This window comes from Giraffa tippelskirchi, chromosome 6, assembly GCF_054371585.1.
Source record: "Giraffa tippelskirchi isolate mGirTip1 chromosome 6, T2T-mGirTip1v1.2.pri, whole genome shotgun sequence".
Classification (NCBI taxonomy): Eukaryota; Metazoa; Chordata; class Mammalia; order Artiodactyla; family Giraffidae; genus Giraffa; species Giraffa tippelskirchi.
In genome coordinates this window covers 52,026,476-52,045,729 of record NC_137280.1, presented here as the reverse complement: position 1 = coordinate 52,045,729, position 19,254 = coordinate 52,026,476, and positions in this window count along the sequence as shown.

Below are 19,254 nucleotides of genomic sequence, written 5' to 3'. Positions count from 1 at the left end.
GCATGATTTTGGCTCAGTGTTAAAGAATCCATCTGCTATTGCAGGAGACTGCAAGTTCAATCCTTTGGTTGGGAGGATTCTCTGGAGAAGGAAATGGCAACTCACTCCAGTTATTCTTGCCTGAAGAATTCCATGGATAGAGGGGCCTGATGGGCTACAGTTCATGGGGTCGCAGAAAGTTGGATACAACTTAAAGACTAACCAACAACAATGACAGCAAAGCATTTTATGGTAACTATCTTAACTTTTCAATTGCTCCTATTATATGTGTACATAAGTATACACATTTTTGTTATACACACATACCTATATAATATATATCATATATATATATACAGGTTTCCTTGTGGCTCAGTAGTTAAAGAATCTTCCTGTAATGCATGAGACCACCTGCAATGCATAGACCACCTGCAGTGAAGGAGACCGGAGTCCAATCCCTGGGTCAGGAAGATTCCCTGGAGAAGGAAATGGCAACTCACTCCATTGTTCTTACCTGGGAAATTCCGTAGACGGAAAGCCTGGAGGGATATAGTCCATGGGGTCACAAGAGATGGACACAACTTAGTGACTAAACCACCACCACCACACATATATCTAGTATACAATCTCTGTTATTAAATAGGCATTCTTTGATGATCAGTTTCTAGCACACTCCCTTACACATGGAGGCAGTCAAAAAAATTTTTTTTAATTAATTAATTTATTTTAATTGGAAGCTAATTACTTTATAATATTGTAGTGGTTTTTGCCATACATTGACATGAATCAGCCATGGGTGTACATGTGTTCCCCATCCTGAACCCTCCTCCTACCTCCCTCCCCATCCCATCCCTCAGGGTCATCCCAGTGCACTGGCCCTGAGTGCCCCGTCTCACGCACCAAACCTGGACTGGCGATCTATTTCACATATGGTAATATATATGTTTCAATGCTATTCTCTCAAATCATCCCACTTTAAGTGGCAGTCACAAAAATCAAAAGGAAAATAAATGTTTTTACTTATACAGAACTGGACAGGTTTGAATTTTTAGATATTTTCTAAAAATTAAGAAAAGGATTGACAAATCTTTTTGCAATTAGTTCTATTTCTCCTTTTCATGATATCAATGCATTCAGATGGATGGTGAGATTTAAAATTCTCATGTATATGAATAATAAGCCATTGTTCATTGTTTTTCATTCCAACTACTTCACACCCTAAGGCATTCAGATGCTTTCTTAGATTGAAAGTAAACCAATTTTATCAATGATAAAAACTTTTGTATAAAACTATATTCCTAATAATATTGAATTCTGTTTTCAATGCTATTAATTTCTGTCAATGAAAGTAACTATTTCCTTGATGTAATCAAATTCCTATTATAACTTTATTACCTTTGGAAATCATGTCTGCCAGTTTCCAAAGTTAGATTTGCCAATGAGATAGTTTAAAAATATCTTGTCTAAATATGAGCACTATTTTGGAATAATTTCTCAGGCTGATTTCATTAAATATAGCATTCCTGGTAACTTGGAGAGATGATCCAATTGACAGGGGGGTAAATGGAAAATTTAATTTCCATTTCAAATTTTAAACTCTACAGTTCATTTGTACTTTCATTCAGTTACTCATTCATTCATACATAACTGAGCTTTTGTCATATGTAAAACATTGTGTCATGTTTATACTGTAAGATATGTAAATGCTAATAAGGAAGATATACTCATTGTCCTTATGGAATTCAGTTTAGAATAGAAAATTCATACCCAAAGATACAATAGTACAACATATACACATCATGAGTTGTTATATTGGTAACATTCCTCATCTGAATAACTGGCAGCGTCAAGATTCAAAACTATAGAATCTGCCTGGCTTAGAGTATTTATTATACTGGGGATAGTAATGACTTCTTTTCAGTTCTATGTCTGGGAGAATTACAGTGTCATTAAGAGAAACAGGGGGAGCGTCCCTGATGGTCCAGTGGTTAAGACTCCATGCTTCTTCCATTGCAGGGGGCACAGGTTTGATTCCTGGTTTGGGAACTAAGATCTCACATGCCATGGGCATGACCAAAACAAACAAACAAACAAGCTGCTACTGCTGCTAAGTTGCTTCAGTCGTGTCCGACTCTGTGCGACCCCATAGACGGCAGCCCACCAGGCTCCCCCTGTCCCTGGGATTCTCCAGGCAAGAACACTGGAGTAGGTTGCCAGTTCCTTCTCCAATGCATGAAAGTGAAAAGTGAAAGTGAAGTCGCTCAGTCGTGTCCAACTCCTAACGACCCCATGGACTGCAGCCTACCAGGCTTCTCCGTCCATGGGATTTTCCAGGCAAGAGTACTGGAGTGGGATGCCATTGACTTCTGCGAAACAAACAAGAGAAACAGGGAACTCAGAGGCGAAAGAAGTAATTTTGAAAGTAAAAAAAAAACAAAAAACACATTGGTTTTAACCATACAGTACTTACTCTGAAGTACTGACCAGATAACAAGCTAGACATGCATTATAGGCATTTGTAGAACTAATGAAAAGAAAAAGAGCTGGAGTTAAAATCTTCAAAAGACAACTAAACCCAGAGATGTCATTTGTCAAGTCAGCAAGCCATTCCTGTGTCTCCTAGAAATGTGTGTCCTCCTCCAACTGTTATTTTTTAAGTTGAAAAAATGAATACAATTGATATTGTGAGAATGGTTGAACTATCAATTAAGAAATGACTTAAAGGAAAAGAATTAATTAAACACAATTAAGGGTTATGCTTGCTTAACCCTTAAAGCAAATAAAAACAATCCTTATTTAAAAAGTGCTTAGAATTCCGTAGCTACATGACTATAACTTGTTGCTGAACATTATAATAACCAATTAAAATGAATAAAATCTGCACCCCAACTTATAGTCAATAAGTAAAAATGAAATAATGATTATTGAGATCCTCAAATTATACCATCACCCTGATTTAAAGAAGGATATTTCTAAAGTACACCCCGCCTTTCATTCTTCATATCTATGGCCTGAGTAATGAAGTTTCTTTCAGAGTAACACAAGTCTCTTTGTTTCATGGTTTTACACTCTCCACCCAATCCCCTTGTTTTAATCTACTAAAGTGAATAAAATCTAGCAACACAAAATAGACCAAGTAGAGAGATAAGTAAATGCATTCTTTTCCTGAAATATTTGATATACAGAAACTAAAGTTTAGGAATCCTCCAATATACAATGTGACAAAGCTTAAAAAAAAAATTCCTTGTTCCATAACTTTGGGAATCCCTAGTGGCTTAGCAGTCAAGTATCCACCTGCAATGGAGGAGGCTCGTGTTCAATTCCTGGATCAGGAAGATATCCTGGTGATGAAACGGCAACCCACTTCAGTATTCTTGCCTGGAAAAATCCTATGGACAGAGGAGCCTGATGGGCTACAGTCCATTGGGTCACAACGAGTTGCACATGACTGAACGACTAAACTACCACCACCACTCCATAACATTAGACAAGTCATTTTAGTTTTTTTGAATGCAATCGAAATGAATGTTTACCATTTAAATGGGATGGGGGGTTGGATTCATGTTTTGAAGAATAAAACAGGAAATTAACTTGTATGAAAGGATCTCAAATTGGACTGTTGGGGATTTCAGGTTCTACTCTCTGACAGGGAAAATCTGTATTGAAAATAGTTTTGTGGAAATAGCGGAAGGAATCAAAGTCTCCAATAGCTTTAAGAAGGTAAGGAAATAAATGTCTTATGCTGTATGACAATGATGTCAAGAGTAGAGTGGAAAACACATACAATTAGGTGGCCTTAAGTGGTAAACCTGAGTAAGACCTTCCTGCTCATTAACCATGCCTCCTTAATTGGGTGCACCACTTCCATTCAGCCCCAGCTTCTTTATCTGAAAGTGAAGAAAACTGACTAGATCATCATAAAGCTCTCCTAGAATTCTATCCAATATTTCATTACAAATACAGATTTGTAAGAAGCATTTTATTCAGTTCTTGGAGAACTAATGAAGAAGGATTGAGTTGAGCAATTTTACGTTCGATTGGATAAAGCTCAGAGAAGTTGAAGAAAATTAATTGCCTTTGATTGTTTTCCTAATAAAAAAACAGAGCCTTTGTCATTTTGAGGCTTCTTTTTTCATGCAATACAGTATGGAAGCCACAAAGGATTCCAGCCAGTAATCTTTAGAGAGTTGAAAGCTTGAACTTTTACACTTAATAGCCTTACAGCATGTAGTATATGGAAACTATTCTACTTCCTTGAAGATAAATTATTTTCCACAAAAACACTATAGTAGAGACAGAACACTGCACAAGACTTGAAGACACACTTCCTTACCATTGGATCCCCTTTATAAATTATTCCAAACTGTTACCAATGTTTCACCAAACCTAAGAAACACATAAAAATTGCTTCCTTCTGATGCTGCTTTTCCCTGTGAGGAATGGAAATTGAAATGTAAAATTCATCAGATCCCCACTAAAGGGAGGTCTGACTCAGTTGGCATAAACAGCTTTGGCTAAAGTTTAAATCCAGTGGCTTCTAAAGAGCTGATGAAAGCTGATGAACCTGAGTGAAATAACTATTAAAATAAGAAGGCAAAAACAGTAACATTTCTTGTCAACTTACCATGAGCCAGGCATTGTGTTTGGAAGTTAACTCAGTCTTTAAACTTTTCTTTAAAACAACAAAGTGAAACAAAAAGCTAACACTAGATCCTACTCTGTAGACTTAAAAACACAAAAGTCCAAAATCTGAAACTTGAAGTTAAATAGCTTGCCAAAGTCCATATCTTGGTAAACAGCTATGAGCATTATGGATTTGAATATGGGGCTATCTAGCTACATTTCTTTGTGACACACTTATCTTTCCACTGTAACACAGCATAGAATATTCTTTTCCTTATCTTCTTAAGGCAATTAGAGACTTTGATTCTTTCCACTATTTCCACTAGCCCCCTTTTTTTTTAATACAGAATTTCCCTGACAGAAATTAGAGCCTCTCATCACCAACAGTTCAGTCTGAGAACCTTCCAGAAAGGTCATATTGTGCGGTTGCTCTTCTTCTTAAAAAAAAAAGACAAAACCAATTTCATCATTTCCTCCCATTTTAAAAGATTCCTGTTCCCTTCTGCCATAAGGGTGGTGTCATCTGCATATCTGAGGTTATTGATATTTCTCCCGGCAATCTTGATTCCAGCTTGTTTCTTCCAGCCCAGCGTTTCTCATGATACACTCTGCATATAAGTTAAATAAGCAGGATGACAATATACAGCCTTGACGTACTCCTTTTCCTATTTGGAACCAGTCTGTTGTTCCATGTCCAGTTCTAACTGTTGCTTCCTGACCTGCATACAGGTTTCTCAAGAGACAGGTCAGATGGTCTGGTATTCCCATCTCTTTCAGAATTTTCCACAGTTTATTGTGATCCACACAGTCAAAGGCTTTGGCATAGTCAATAAAGCAGAAATAGATGTTTTTCTGGAGCTCTCTTGTTTTTTTGATGATCCAGTGGATGTTGGCAATTTGATGTCTGGTTCCTCTGCCTTTTCTAAAACCAGCTTGAACATCTGGAAGTTCACGGTTCACGTATCGCTGAAGCCTGGCTTGGAGAATTTTGAGCATTACTTTACTAGCATGTGAGATGAGTGCAATCGTGCAGTAGTTTGAGCATTCTTTGGCATTGTCTTTCTTCAGATATGCAGATGACACCACCCTTATGGCAGAAAGTGAAGAAGGACTAAAGAGCCTCTTGATGGAAATGAAAGAGGAGAGTGAAAAAGTTGGCTTAAAGCTCAACGTTCAGAAAACTAAGATCATGGCATCTGGTCCCATCACTTCATGGGAAATAGATGGGGAAACAGTGGAAACAGTGTCAGACTTTATTTTTTGGGATTCCAAAATCACTGCTGATGGTGATTGCAGCCATGAAATTAAAAGACACTTACTCCTTGGAAGGAAGGTTATGGCCAATCTAGATAGCATATTGAAAAGCAGAGACATTACTTTGCCAACAAAAGTCTGTCTAGTCAAGGCTATGGTTTTTCCAGTGGTCATGTATGGATGTGAGAGTTGGACGGTGAAGAAAGCTGAGTGCCGCAGAATTGATGCTTTTGAACTGTGGTGTTGGAGAAAACTCTTGAGAGTCCCTTGGACTGCAAGGAGATCCAATCAATCCTTCCTAAAGGAGATCAGTCCTGAGTGTTCATCGGAAGGACTGATGTTGAAGCTGAAACTCCAATACTTTGGCCACCACATGTGAAGAGTTGACTCATTGGAAAAGACCATAATGCTGGGAAGGATTGGGGGCAGGAGGAGAAGGGGATGACAGAGGATGAGATGGTTGGATGGCATCACCGACTCGATGGACATGGGTTTGGGTAAACTCCGGGAGTTGGTGATGGACAGGGAGGCCTGGTGTGCTGCAATTCATGGAGTCTCAAAGAGTCAGACACGAATGAGCGACTGAACTGAACTGAACTGAACTGGTCCCTTTAGTTGCCTCTGGGGAATCTGATGGGGGTTACTTGTCTAACGCTCTCGAGTAAGGATGGTTCATTGAGAACGGTGAACAGTGTAGGAGACAAGGGCAGGAGGATAGGAGAGAAAGCTGGTTTGGGAAGGGCAGAGAGGAGAAGGGCTGTGTGCCAGGTCTCCTAGGAAAGCCTAGTGACTCACCCAGCACAGAACCTCAGTCACAGGTGGAGCCCCTGAGAGCTGAAACCTTGACATCAGTGACTGGTAACCAGAAGATAAGGCAGGTATGGGAGAGGGAAATATGGATTCTTTAGACTACATGTGAATATCTTGGTACTACCCAAGAAGAAGTGCATGTGGAAATTGAAAACAATAGGGTTAGTGGGCAACCTTAGAAAGAGGGAGGGCTTTAGGAGTGATGACACAGCCAGTAGAATCAGGCCATGGAATATTAGTCTTATGATCACTTTTCATCCTGATTATTCCACTGGGACAGGGAAGTCTTGAGGAAATACAGATAATTTGCAATTTTAGAGATGATTTTGGGGAGATCCCTGAGATAGTCACTTTGAGGGCCAGGGTCCCCAGTAATGAGGCTTTCTGATAGGAAAGATTGAAGGTAGGAGAAGGGGACAACAGAGGATGAGATTGTTGGATGGCATCACTGACTCGATGGACATGAGTTTGAGTAAGCTCCGGGAGTTGGTGACAGACAGGGAAGCCTGGTGTGCTGCAGTCCATGGGGTCGCAAACAGTCAGACACAACTGAGTGACTGAACTGAACTTCCTTTATCGCCTAATCATTCTCTACATTAGTTGAACTCTCCAAGTCTCAGACGTGAAGTCAGATGACACAGCTCAGACATCAGGCTGTGGTTGGCATAAACATATCAATTCCATGATTGAAACATAGGTGCTATGTTTAAAATTGATAACCAACAAGGACCTACTGTATAGCACAGGCAATTCTGCTCAATGTGATATGGCAGCCTGGAGGGGAGGGGAGTCTGGGGGAGAATGGATCCATGTATATGTGTGGCTGAGCCCTTTTACTGTTCACCTGGAACTATTACAATGTTTTAATTGGCTATACCGAAAATAAAATAAAAAGTTAAAAAAAGAAAAAGAAACGTAGGTTCAGGACCTGCTTTCAACTGCACATTTCAAAAGATTTGTGACTCACTGGAAACAGGCATCATGGCCCAGATACACAACCACCCTCCATTGGTGTTCCCTGAACCACTGGCCCTATAAGAAGGACACTTTGGCCATGTCTCCAGGGCAGTGGGAGGCACTGCGCATGGTCTGGTCACACTGCTTTTCTCCTACCTGTTGATCCAGGGACGGAAGTGCCCTGTCTCTTCCTCTAGCATAATGAGGAAGGATCATTTCCTTGGAGGGGCTATTGGCTGCCCAAACTGCAATGTCTCCTGGATTTGCATCTGGGATGGTCGAGAACTTCACCCCTACCAGCTCCTTGGGTTGGTGACTCCTCCACTTCTTTCCTCTGGTCTGTGTAAGACAGAAGATGACCTTAGGCTTGGATTGCATTCTACTTATCCTGCAATGTGTTTGTGATCTTGGTGCAAAGGCCACTCATTTAGAGAGAAAGGAACTTTCTCCTAGTTCCATTTCTAGAACTAGAAACTTAGTAGCTAATCTGCACTGACCCAAGAGATAATACATACAAAATGCCTTCCATGGTAACCTGAGGTATAATGTTTCTATTTTTACACATTGTTATGTTATTTATTATTAATTACTATGTTATTATAAGATAGGTGCATGAATATGTATATTCACATCAATATGTATACTCTGTAGGTCAAATATTACATACTTTTTTAAAAGGAACTATATGTCTATTTAGGAATTGAAAGAAGATAAGAGTTAGAATTATTCATTGGAAGGACTGATGCTAAAGCTGAAGCTCCAGTACTTTGGCCACCTGATGCAAAGAGCCGACCCATTGGAAAAGACCCTGATGCTGGGAAAGTTGAGGGCAGGAGAAGAAGGGGGTGACAGAGGATGAGATAGTGGATGACATTATCAACTCAATGGACAAGAATTTGAGAAAACTTCTGGAGATAGTGAAGGACAGGGTCACAAAGCGTTGGACATGACTTAGTGACTGAACAATAACAAGAGTTAGGGAACAATGTTATGAAACTCTAATGAGAGTGAGAGTAAAACAGAAAAGATACAGCACAAGCATTTTCTGCCTAGCAAATATCCTGAGAGGTAGGGGATAGAAAATTATTATAAGAAAGCAATCTATCCTCAGCTAGTCACCAGAGAATCTGGTGGAAGGAATTAGTGTAATAACTGCTACATATGAACACTAAATACAATAATTAAGGACATCAGGTTACTTCAGTTTGAGTTTTTGCACTATTACCAATAAGTTAATCTCTTCAGAGCTCCCATAACTTGTTAATTTGGTAAGTTTTATCTGCAATTTCATTCACATCACTCCAAGATCTGCCAGAAATTTTCTGAAGCTTCAGAGATGTATATGATAGCCTAAGGCTGTATAAAGATGGGTTTCTTTATAAGGACAAATGCTCCAGTTCTTTTGAGAGATCTTATTCATTTGATTGCTGCATCAAACTCCAGTAACAAAAAAAAAAAAGGGGTTAAAGTCAATTTTTTTTCCTGCTAAGCCAATTTTTCTTCATCTGTTCAGCAGTGCAGCAAAAGTTAATTCATTCTAAAGCACATGGTTTTCCAGCAACATTGTCAATATTATAATGTTCCTTTACAGCTCTGGCCCAGTCAGTTTATTAGATGAAGGGAAAATACAGATGGGCTGACAAGCAGGGCTGTACTTTATTGTAGTGGAAAGAACTATCAAAGAGCTCTTCTGAATCATTTTCTTTATTCCAATGTATAGGCTTCTGCTAAAGTTCAGAATTTAGTGCTTTTATTTAATTTTTTTGCCTACCCACTTTCCATTAGCTGAGCTGTTTATAAATCTTTAAAATAGGATACAGCATTTTTCCCCTTAAGACAGGCAAAAAGAAAACCTACCAATTATTCCTCTTTTGACTTCAGTAAAATCTCTTTAAAAGAAACAAAAAGAGTTCAATATGATTTCTTTAAAGAATGCCCTCCCACTAATATAGTTACATGCAAGGCAGAGAAAATGTCTGCTGTTTCCTACAATAGAAAATGAAAGAGCCTGATAGTTCCTGAATGACTGGTGGGAAATACTAAAAGGGCATGTGTTGCAGTCGATGATGTCTGCAGTCAAATCAGCTCAGCCAGTATCTCCACAGGTAAAGGACCGCTTGCCTACTGACTAGGTGTTGGGAACGGTGGTTTGATGGCCACCATCTTTGTCTCCTCCAACTGGGAGTGGGCTAGGAGAGACCATCCCATAGAAACTTTGGCAGAATAGGGGACTCAAAATCACCACACCCACAGAAACTTCCAGATGATCAGGAAGTTATTTTTTGTAACAATACCTTCAGCAATGAAGGTCCCTGTCCTTTACTCTGTACGACACTAAATAACATAATAGTGACTCCAACTTCACATACTGTATTTACCTATTTTATCTTGTGTTGCATTCTGTGCTTTACCCAAGCCCTTTGCTAGCTGAGATTCCAGTGTAGTAAGTCAACTTAACAGATCCTAAGTCGATGCCCTTTCTATCTCAAAATTAGGTCAGATGTCAGAGCCTTTCATGGGAAATTCCTCCTTCTCTTGCATCTTTTTTAAAGACCAAGCAGATTAGAAGTCATAAGATACCCTTTTGTCCACCTATAAAAATGTTTACATTCTCCATGTTGCTATAAAAAGAAAGAAGATAAGGTACTCGATTTGTATAAAGTGGCTGCCTATATTGGCTAGAATTTTCAATAAACTCATCAATATTGAGGAGAAGGCAATGGCACCCCACTCCAGTACTCTTGCCTGGAAAATCCCATGGACGGAGGAGCCTGGTAGGCTACAGACCGTGGGGTCGCTAAGAGTCGGAAGCGACTGAGCGACTTCACTTTCCCTTTTCACTTTCATACATTGGAGAAGGAAATGGCAACCCACTCCAGTGTTCTTGCCTGGAGAATCCCAGGGACGGCGGAGCCTGGTGGGCTGCCGTCTATGGGGTCGCACAGAGTCGGACACGACTGAGGTGACTTAGCAGCAGCAGCAGCAGCAGCAGCAGCATCAATATTGATAGATACCAATTCCAGTTTGCAAAGAGTTGGATTATAGAATCTGTGTGTTTGATCCTTTCCACCACATGGCACAGTGGAAAACCAGAAGCCATTCAATGCCTGCTGTGTTGAGTGTCACAGAGGATACAAAGATACTTCACCCATATGCTTTGCTTTCAGTGTGATTATAATCCAGAATAGAACAAGAGACAAATATCATAACAGCTCCCATTAGTTAGAATTAATACTGTGCTAATCACAGTCCTAAGTAATTTCAGACAGTATTTTATTACATTTCATGTTTTTACAGGTGAGAAAATGTCTTTGTCACTTGCCCAAATTTGAATTCTCTCAATTCAAGATTCAAAGTTGGTTCTCATTCTAAAGAGCATTGGCCGAACAAATGAATGAAATGAAGTAAACTTAAACATGTATAAGAACACATATGTAAAGGGAATGTGGCAGTCCATTATCAATATGATATATATTTAGAATCATTTTCTCAGACGATCTTACAGTGATAGGTGTTTGCCAGGACACTGGAGCTTCTCCCTGGGCCTCAGTTGGTACTTATAACAAGAACAAGAGAAGATGGTTGGCTGGCTGAGAGGTGCAACTCTAGGCTATGGAGCAGTGATGCTCAGAGTGCATTCAACATGTGCATAGATTGAATCTTTAAAAAAAATTTTTTTTGTATTTATTTATTTTTGGCTTCGCTGGGTCTTCACTACTGTGCGAGCTTTCTCTAGCTCTGGCAAGCAGAAGCTACTCTGTTGCAGTGCTTGGGTTTCTCATTTCGGTGGCTTCTCTTGTGGAGCACAGACTTTAGGTGCATGGGCTCAGTAGTTGTGGCGCATGGGCGTAGTTGCTCCACAGCATGTGGGACTTCTTGAACCAGGGATCAAACCTGTGTCCTCCGCATTGGCAAGTGGACTCCTATCCACTGCACCACCAGAGATGTCCAACAGATTGAATCTTGATTTTGTCTTTACTCACTTATACAAAATGACCACAGTGCAGATGGCATGCTTTATTTGTTGTTGTTGTTGTTAGCCATTATCATGCTCTCCTAATGCCAAAAGGAGAAGCCAGGAAGCAACAAAAGTTTTTTTGGATGATTCCAAAAAATGGGGCTAGCTCATGAAAATGGAAAGACAGAGTGCTCCCAGAATAATACAATACATATAATTTTTGCTTAGTTTATGGCAAATTGCAAGACAGATATGTCTTTGTTGTTGTTTGCTTTGTTCTATTTTATTTCTTTTTTTAAAAGAAATGTTTTGGTTTTGACTTAAGCCAAGTACTTAGGAGAGGCATGGTGTGGTGCCAAGTGCACAGGCTTTGGAGAAGGGGAGGCCCAGGTTGAACTCCCAGCTCTGCCATTTACTATTTATGTGGCCTTGTTAAGATACTGAATCTCAGAGTTTTTCTCCTAATATTTAAATGGCTCTTTTAAAATTACCTTATAAGATTTAAAAAATATTAAATGACATAGTAAAAATAAATTGCTTCCTATGTAGCAAGAAAGGCTTCTTTCTTCCTTCTACATAAAGACTCAGAACTGCCCCTTTCACTCAAGACAGAGAATACTAGGTTTTTAAACAGAGCAAGACAGTTTTAGACTCTTGACAAAGGCTGAAATAGATGAAAGAGAAAATAGCAAGCAAATGTAAAGGAGAACTGCAGGCAAATATAAGAAGTGAAAACGAAAAAGAGAAGAAAAAAAAGAAGTTGCTTCTAAGTTCCAATGAAACCTGACTCAATTCTGGTATGTTTACAATAATGATGACTAAGCCTTTTAATATATGCTGCTGTGAAGCCAAGATTCACATACAGCAACATTTAATTTAGAAAGTGGGGAAATGCTACAATCTGGAGAGGCGTGTACCAAGTTATCTCAGACAAATTTATTTCCACATATGAAATTGGAATAAATCTATTTTAATGAAGGCTTCAATTGTCCTTTTCTAGATTAAACCATATGTAATTTAAAGAACTTAGATGTACTTCATTTTAAAACATCTTTAAAATCTCTGTCAGGCAACTCCTTAAGGTATCACACACTTTCTGAGCCCCCACAAAGTAAAGTGTGATTCAAATTAGTCCTCAAGCTGTTCAAATAAGGAGCTGTGGCTGAAAGTAACAGAGTTTGGGAAAGAGAGAGCTGCATTTTATAAGTTACTTATACTTTAACGATAAACCTGACGAAATGGATTAAAATGTGAAATCTGAATGAGTAAATTTAGATTAACCAGTGAATGCCTCTAATCTTGAAGGCAGGTCAAGGTTGTTGGGAAGATATGTATTTCTTCTTCAAAACCAGGTGGGTACTATAATCAACCTTTCTAAAAGTGATCCTCAAGAAAAGGAGATTATTTTTGCACATAATACCATTTGAATCCTGACTGTGCTGCTTGATTGAATTAACTTATAACTGGCCCCATAACATTGCCATCTCCCTTCCTTCTCCTCTAGATTCTGCCTTAATTCCATAATCAGAATATTCAAATGATAGTATTTGCAATTTACAATTATTTCTCCAAAGCTCTGACATCTAGGAACTAGTCACCACTACTTCATTTAACTAACAGAGAAATTGCTATGGTGGAGTGATTCTTCTGACTTGTGCATCAGGATACTTAGTTCTTGCTATATTGCTAACCTTCAGAGGTAAGTCACTTAACCTCATTGGCCCTCATCTCAGAGTGAAGGGACTGACTAGCCCACCTCCAAGGTCTTCTCCTGCTCAATCATCGTGTGATTCTATAATGTACTTGCTAAGTGCTTCGCCTAATCACTCAATTACCCAGTGGTCCTCCTGAACTGGAAGTGAATGATCCCTTGCCAGGGGCACTGGAGAGGTTATTCACGAATTAAGTTGGAAGTCGGATCATAACCTCTGAAGTCACTTCTGACTCTGAATCTGTTCTGGCGCCTGGGTCTGCTGACTCCTAGCACCAATTCACTATCCATCAGAAGGACATTACCTCTTTCTGGAAGCAGCCAATTTCTAGTTCATTAACAGAGAGATTGTAAGCATTGAAAGCAGGCTGTGTGAGTGAATGATAAATATAAACCATTACCAACTTGTTCTCAAACTAAAATAATTACAGACAGAATTCTCTTCATCTCATTGTAGAATAATTCTTTCCATGAGAAATAAAGAAACAGAGGCATCATTTTGGTGCCCCCAAGTGGGGAAGGATGATGGCTGCAGTCAAATTACACCTTTCTAAGACAGCTAGGGGCATCCTGAAGCCACTTGAATGGATATACTGGCCTTATGGGACTGTCCATGCCCATATCTATTCTATCCTATCTATCCTAAACCTTCTAGAGGTTTTCAATCTCAGCTTGGACAGCCTATAGTTATCTGCAAAGATAGATGCCATTTCGGATATCTCCCAGTGTCCGTGGTCTTTTCAGGGATTCCAGTTGACTTGGATAAGTTCCCAAAGGTCCAAGTTGACCGGTGTGCATGCGTGCTTAGTCACTCAGTCTTTGCAACTCCATGGACTGTAGGCTGCCAGGCTCCTCTGTCTATGGGATTTCCCAGGCAAGAATACTGGAGTGGGTTGCAATTTCCTCCTCCAGGGGATCTTCCCAACCAGGGATTGAACCCTCATCTCCTGGATCTCCTGCATTACAGGTGGATTTTTTTACCTCCTGAGCCACTGGGGAAGCCCTAAGTTGATCTGAGGGCTCCCCAAATAATCTATCTGAGCCAAACGTATTAAGGGTGCTGGAGCTTTTTGGTCCTCCTTGCACTCAGAACAATGGGAAAATAGGATGTTATCTCTTAAAATTAAGTCCCAATTCATCTCCTGGTTTCCATGGCTTGCATTCCATGAGGGAGAGATGCTTAACTAGAGGTATATCACAAAACCATGAGTTCATTCTGCTAGAAGATTTATTAGCATTTGAGAAAGCCAGTTGTACAGTTTTCAGGTATAGAAACTCCAGTGTCACTTTGTCACAAAAGCCAATGACCACAAATAATTAACCCTTTGAGACAGTTCCTCTGAGTAACAGGGTTTTCTTTCAGAATAAAACATGCTTCTCTACTCCTTTTTTCCAGTGGTACTCTTAGTACTTCTGACCTTCATTTGAACCAAGGCTCCAGGAATCACTATCTGCATAACTTAACACTGGATAATTTTTTTTTAACTACAACATTTCCTCATAGCTTCTGCAAAACTTGGATATTGTAATGCAGCTTATAAGATTTTTACAAGAACTAAATGGGATGATATAAATACTGCATAGGGCACAGAGTAAAACACATAATGCACTTAGAAATATTTCTTAGCATTTGGAATTCAAACCAAAAAGATATCATGAGCACTTACTATGTGAAAGGCAATTTGTTAGGTCAACAGTCCCTCTGGCTTTGGAGGTTACTACACAGAGTAAGTGTTAGACTCAGACATAGAACAATGGACTGGTTCCAAATTGGGAAAAGATTAAGTCAAGGCTGTATATTGTCACCTTACTTATTTAACTTATATGCAGAGTACATCATGCAAAATGCTGGACTGGATGAAGCACAAGCTGGAATCAAGATTGCCAGGAGAAATATCAATAACCTCAAATATGCATATGACACCACCCTTATGGCAGAAAGCAAAGAAGAGCTGAAGAGCCTCTTGATGAAAGTGCAAGAGGAGAGTGAAGAAGCTGGCTTAAAACTCAACATTCAAAAAATTAAGATCATGGCATCCAGTCCCATCACATCATGGCAAATAGACGGAAAACAATGGAAACAGTGAGAGACTCTATTTTTGGGGACTCCAAAATCACCACAGATGGTGACTGCAGCCATGAAATTAAAAGACACTTGCTCCTTGGAAGAAAAACTTTGACCAACCTAGACAGCATATTAAGAAGCAGAAGCATTACTTTGTTGACAAAGTCCATCTAGTCAAAGCTATGGTTTTTCCAGTAGTCATGCATGGATGTGAGAGTTGGACCACAAAGAAAGCTGAGCCCTGAAGAATTGATGCTTTTGAACTATGTTGTTGGAGCAGACTCTTGAGAATCCCTTGGACAGAAAGGAGATCAAACCAGTCAATCCTAAAGGAAATCAGTCCTAAATATTCATTGGAATGACTGATGCTGAAGCTGAAGCTCCAATACTTTGGCCACCTGATGTGAAGAACTGACTCCTTAGAAAAGACCCTGATGCTGAGAAAGGTTGAAGGCAGGAGGAGAAGGGATGAGAAGAGGGTAAGATGGTTGGATGGTATCAGTGACTCGATGGACATGAGTTGAGCAAGCTCCGGGAATTGGTGATGGACAGGGAAGCCTGGCATGCTGCAGTCCCTGGGGTCGCAGAATCGGACACGACTGTGCAACTGAACTGAACAGAACACATGGTAAGTAGCATGTATAAGAAAGCTTCCTATGTGCCATGCACATAGGAGTCCTTAAAGTTTAACTTAAGATACAACACAGAAAGGGAGCTTCCCAGGTGGTACAGTGGTAAAGAATCTATCTGCCAATGCAAGCCACACAGGTTTAATCCCTAGATTGGCAAGATCCCTTGGAGAAGGAAATGGCAACTCACTCCAGTATTCTTGCCTGGGAAATCCCATGACAGAGGAGCCTGGCAGGCTACAGTCCATGGGTCTCAAAAAGTCAGATATGACTGAGCACGCACACACACAACACAGAAAATGGAAATTGATAGAGCAAAAGACACTGAATAATTCATACAAAAATACAGGAAATATCCTAAAGTATTGTGTACTTAAATGGTAGATGAACAGTTCAAATCATGTTTCACAGAACTTCAGAAGACACTGTTCTGAATTAAAATCTTCTGAGAAAGCTTTACAGAAAATGATAGATTTAAATTGAAAGGAGGAAGGAAGTAAGGATATTAAAAGAAGCTCTAAGTTGAGGTAATATAAGAGCATTCCACAGCATGAAAAGTTTGGGAGATTTGTTTGAAGAGCAATGAGTTTGCTGAAGCAAAATATTGGTAACTATAAATAACTAGGGATGTTATTGAAAGCAAGTATGAGTCACCAGCCAAAAATTCAGGCTTTGATTTCATAGGCTAATAAATATGGTCTTTATCTTGTAGGCAAGGGATTAACATAGCACACAGAATACCTCTCTACATCCCTTCTTCCCAGAGCTGTCACTCCACAGTCATCACACTCTTTCCTACTGAGCCTTAATAAGACCTCAGAATCCTCCTTTATACTTCTTGCTAGGTAGCAATGTCCATCCTGTGAGTGGGTTCCAAAGATAAAATCAGCTTGCACTACTGTACTTGTCTAGACAATGAAAATGTGAACATGTTTCAAGGCAGGTTTAGCATCAATGAGACAGGATACTGGTTGTAAAGATGATGAACGTTTAAAGACTTGCTGTACTAGAGGTGAGATTATAGGATGTTCTCATTTCGTTCGAATATCCACTGAGTGCCTGCTGTGTCCTAAGTAATGTGGTTGAGACTCAGACCCCATAGAGTAAGGTGATAATGGTAAACAGATCAATGGAAGGTTTGGATGGAGGGCCATGATGACAGAAACCAAAGCAGGAACTCGAGGGAAAACTAATCTGAAAAAAAAGAGATAAGTTTAATCTATGTTAGATGTAAATTAGTTTTTATTGGGAGACTGTACAAAGAGGAAATCAAATGGAAAAGATATAATTATAAAATAATATGCACTTACAAAGCAGTAAAATGCTAGTGATCCCATGAAGAAGACAGAAAATTGCTGATCAGAGAGTCTAGAATTCTGGGATGCAAAAAAAGAGAGTTTCAAAAAAGAAGTTGTTAACAGCAAATACAGGTTATTGAATTGGATTTGATGATTAGGAAAGTATTTGACATGAAGAAAATTTTAATAGAAGAAAAAGTATGTTTAGATTACAGGGGTGCAAAGAAAGAATAAGCACTAAAGAATTAGATGGAATAGATATGTCAGCCCATCAAAAGATGTGATAATAAAAGGACACAAAGAATGAAATGTTAGCCAAAGGGAGTGTCAAAGGATAGAGGACGCCTGAATACGTTGGAAAGAGAAGAAGCCAGTGCGGAGAAGAAGAGATTGAAGATGCCAAGTTCAAGAACTCATGTGGAAGGCTGGCCAGACAAGAGGAATATTGTTTGGATCAAGGTGGATAGAAAGGGTGTGGAAATGGAAAGAGTCAAAATAGTAACTAGAATTAGCCAAAGAGAAGGAAATACTGAAGGATCAATATCTAATATTTTAGTAGAATTTAAAATGCTATAATTATAATTAGCAGGGAGAAAGGAATGGAGTGGAGTGCAGTTGCGCGTAGATTCAGGTATAGAATATATGGGCAAGAGGTTACAGAAAGTTCTTCTTACTTATTCTCCAAATGCTTGTCATGTACTTACCTGTATCAGACAGAATATTAGGTGCTGTGACTACGATAATAAATGGAGATTGTATTGTCTCTGCCCTCAAATATTTGATGTGCTAGAGAGTTCCTTGGACTGCGAGGAGATCCAACCAGTCCATCCTAAAGGAGATCAGTCCTGGGTGTTCATTGGAAGGACTGATGTTGAAGCTGAAACTCCAATACTTTGGCCACCTGATGCGAAGAACTGACTCAATGGAAAAGACCCTGTTGCTGGGAAAGATTGAGGGCAGGAGGAAGGGGACGACAGAGGATGAGATGGTTGGATGGCATCACCAACTCAATGGACATGGGTTTGGGTGGACTTAGGGAGTTAGTGATGGACAGGGAGGCCTGGAGTGCTGCGGTTCATGGGGTCGCAAAGAGTTGGACACAACTAAGCAACTGACCTGAACTGAGAGAGGAAGGTAGATTTTTTTAATGAATAAAATGACAAATATATAATTGACAGTTATCACAGGTACTACAGAGAGAAGCAGGCACCAGATCATAAAGTTCTTCCTGTGCCGCAGCACAAAGCATGGCTGTTATACCAAGTGCACTAGGAAGCCATTTAAAGGTTTCAGCATGAAAAATGTTTATTGAAAAAAATTTTTTTTTCAGTGTGAAGAGTGAAATGGAAAGAAGCAATAGAGAAAGCAGAGAGAGTTGGTAGGAAGTCATAAGTGAAAGAAAATGATGACCTGGACTTAGGAAGTAGCAGTGAAGATGGGGAATAAAAGGTGACCTGACATGTTGAGAGAAGGTTGATAGAACTTCCTGAAGGATTGAAGTGACAGTTAAGAGGAAGATTTCTGGTCTAATTCAGTGAGAAGAGGTGGCATTTATTCTTAAAAAATTGACCTGTTACAGGTTCGCATTGTGATGTCTATGAGATAGATAAATAGCTCAAGCAGGTAGTGAACATAGTGGGTAGCTGTTCCCTTCTCCAGGGGATCTTCCCAATCCAGGGATCGAACTTAGGTCTCCCATATTGCAGGCGGATTCTTTACCAGCTGAGCCACCAGGGAAGTCCATGTCCGAATAGAAGACATGAATTGGAAACAGATACACGTAAAGATGATTTTTAGAATCAGTGGATATAACTGAGACCACAAAGACAGAGCATGGAGGAAGAAAAGAAGAGCCCAAGACCTCCTGGCACATTATTGGGACGTTAGTTGTCAAGATCAATAGTTAAGCAAGTGGTTCTGGGTCTAGACGATATTCTGTGCAGATAGAATCCAGATCTCACCATTCATCA